Genomic DNA, 3,575 nt, shown 5'->3' on the forward strand with positions numbered 1-3,575 from the left:
CAAACATATAGATCTAACCGGCAAGTATACCGGGTCGCATCAAGTAGTAATAACTCACTTAGAGTGAGGTCGATCCCACAGGGATTGATGGATCAAGCAACTTTAGTGAGTGATTAGTTTAGTCAAGCTAACATTGGTGAGTGAGAATTGTGGCAGCAGAATGTAAATAGCAGTGAACTTAAATTGCAGAATGTAAATAGGCAGGAAGCTTAAAGAACAAGCAATGTAAATTGCAGAAACTTAAATGATAAGAAATGTAAATTGCTTGAATCTTAAATGGGTCAGGGATGTGGGATTGCAAAAATTAAACCAGCAAAGGTAAATTGCATTAAACATAAAAGAGACAATTGAATTGCAGTGAAGTAAATCTCAAACAGAAGAGTAAATGCCTTGAAGAATTTAGAACAGAAAAACAATGCTTAAGTTGCAGCAAATTAAAAGTGATTGAAGATCTCAGGAGTGGAGGAGACTAGATAACAAGTCTAGATCTCAAATCCTTCCTTGATCCAACAAGAACAATTGCAAAAGGAATAAAGGAAAACAGATTGCAGAAATCGCAGAAGAAGAAGAAATGAGCAGAAAGTGGAATTCAATTATGCAGAAAATTAAAGAAGAGATCTCAAGGTGAGATTGAAACAGAAGTTCTTCAATTCTTCACCCAAGATCCAAAGCAAGAAAAGTGAAGAGTGCTCAAGCAGGAACCAGGAAGAAGAGAGATCAATTCTCCTTCCCAATTCTCTAGCAAATTCCAAAGTTCAAAATTAAAATGCAAGTATAAAGGAAAATTCAAAGATAAAGTCTCCAGCCCCCCAATTACATAAAACTAGCTCCTATTTATACACTTTCTATTCTTGGATTTTGGGGTTTAGATGGGCTTTTGATTTGGTGAAGAAATGAATTAAATTGGGTTTTTAATTCAATTTCAGCCCATGAAGGAAAATTGCTTCCAGGAGGCTGCCCTGCCCTTGTGGAGGGCAGGGCAGGATTTGATGAGTGCGGCCTTGGTGCGAGCGTGGTGCACGAGTTGATGCTGCAGGATGCTGCCCTCAGGGCGGAAATTTTTGGTGCGCCAGAATGGTGCCCCGTGCGTGCTGCTGGTGCTGGCCGAAGCTCCTTGGTGCGCCAGAATGGTGCCCGTGTGTGCATCATCAAAATGCTGCCCTGCCCTTGCGGAGGGCAGGGCAATGTTTCCTTTGGGGAGTGCCAAGTTCGAATCCCATGGAGTGCATTGCTTGGCTTTTTCTTCTTGGCACTTAATTCACGCCTAAGGTTTGGCTTCCTAGAGGTCTTGTGTTCGAAACTTGGTGGAGGAAGTTGTTGCAATTTTTCCTTGAATTTTCATGAAGAAAACACGACATTGCCCTCCAAGAGGGCATTCTGCTCTCCTTGAGGGCAGACTTCCTTGGGTTCCTTGTGTCTCCCTCTTCGAGCCTTGGTGAAAGCATTTTGGTTTATTTTCGCTTGTTTTTGGCCCTTAAAGATGCCTTTCGTTCCTGCCTCAATTGTACGCCAAATATGGATTGCTATATATCGTTGGAAAGCTCTGAATGTCAGCTTTCCAACGCAACTGGAAGCACATCAATTGGACGTCTGTAGCTCAAGTTATAGCCCTTTGAAAGAGGCATGGTCATGCTGTGAGCGCCCAGATTTTACCTTAGCGAAATTCTTGCTTCCAACCTCAATGTGCATCACGATTCTGCCCTGCCCTTGGCAAGGGCAGGGCAGTGTGCGTGCTGGCTGCTTCCTTCCTTGATTTGGTCATGGGCCACGCTTTTAAAAGCGTGGCCTAAGGCTCCAAAGTGTACCCCAACTTCAAAGTGTACCCCAAAGCTCTTTTTTTCTCCTTTTTTTGTGCTTCTTTGCTTCTTTTTCTTCTTTTTTCCTACAAGATTTTTTAAAATTAAAAGATCAAGAAAATATATCATTTAAGCACAAAAGCATTCAATATTTAAGCACAAATCATTAATTTCTTGTATGAAAAAGCATAGAAAATGGGTATATGATGACTTGTCATCACAACACCAAACTTAAACCTTGCTTGTCCCCAAGCAAGAAAAGAATCATGCAATAAAGATTGACAATCCAAGGTAAGAAGAATAGCAACTCAATGTTCATGGCAAGCTAGTTTTCTATGCATGCTACAATTACAAAAGAGATGTAAATGATTGATGCTTCTATCTAGCTCATTTTATGAAATCTTTTTCTTATAATTCTTCCTTGAAACAAGCTTTTGATTTTTTTTTTTTTAGCTTCTCCTTTTGGGTGCTTTGCCCCATGAGTTAATAACAAAGCTACAACTTCTAAATGCTTTGTTTTCAAGTATTACCACTTGATACATAAGCACCACAAGCATTTAATTAGAGGACTTCATTAAGCTCATCATTTTTTTTCTTTTCTTGACTCTCTAATCATTGATGCTCAGAACCTTGAGCTTTGAGGGAGTGCTTTTGCACTTGAGCCTAGCCTTGACTTCTAAGTGTTTTGTTTTCAAGCATTTGGCTTGATACATAAACACCACAAGCACTTAGCAAATAAATTGCCATTGGTACTCAGAGCCTTCAGCTTTCTCATTCTTTCCCTTTTTCTTTTTTTGCTTTAATTGTATTTGCTTCTTCAAGGTTTTTGTGATTTCAAAAGATTTCACAAAATGTACTAGATGAAAAACTTTAATTAAATAAAATCCAATGCAATTGAGCAACAATCAATCATACTAGCTTTCCAATACTTGTATGCACATGCTAAATTCTTCTTTAATGCCTTGTTTGTTTATGATCATGATACTTTATTACTTTTGAATTCACAAAGCTCAAGTTGGTAGTTATAATGCCACAGCACCATGTTTCAATCAAAATTCAAGCTATGCTTAGTCATACCACACATGCATACAGAGAATATAAAGACAATCATGCAATTTAAAGTGCTGGAAACAAAGGAGAGGAAAAGGAACTTTACAACCTTGTAGTTCATCTTCATTATTGTTGTCCTTTTTCTCCAATTCTTCCCTTTCCCTTGCCAACTTAGAGTGCTTGCTCATCCTCAAGCAACAATTAGAACAATGGCTATGGGGCTAAGATGGATCATGAATGTCTTACACAATGAAATGTTAGTAGCACATGTGTTTTAAGCAAGCAAAAATGAAAAATAACAATCAAGGCACAAGAGACAGCGACATTTTGATTGCAAACATAAGAGGGTGTGCATGATACATTGCATAAAAAATAAGTGGCACACCAAACTTAGTGTGACACTTTCACTTGAAATTGATGCAAGTATCTAATAGATATTGGAACCAAATTTTGTTGCATAGCAACACCAAACTTAGAATGCAACCATATGTGAATTTATTTGAACTAAAACTAAACAAAAGAAACTGTTATTTGTTGAATACAATCACCAAGTGAAGAATCTGTCATGAATAAGGATGTTTTGGTGATGTATTAACAAAAACAGTTAATGAAAGAAGCATTAAAAATAAGTAAATAAATGAAACAAAGAGAAAACAAAAATTATCCAACTAAGAAGAAGAAAAATAACACTGCAAAAGGCAATATGATTATGCAGACAAGTGATGTTGC

This window comes from Arachis stenosperma, chromosome 3 (genome assembly GCF_014773155.1).
Source record: "Arachis stenosperma cultivar V10309 chromosome 3, arast.V10309.gnm1.PFL2, whole genome shotgun sequence".
NCBI classification, from domain to species: domain Eukaryota; kingdom Viridiplantae; phylum Streptophyta; class Magnoliopsida; order Fabales; family Fabaceae; genus Arachis; species Arachis stenosperma.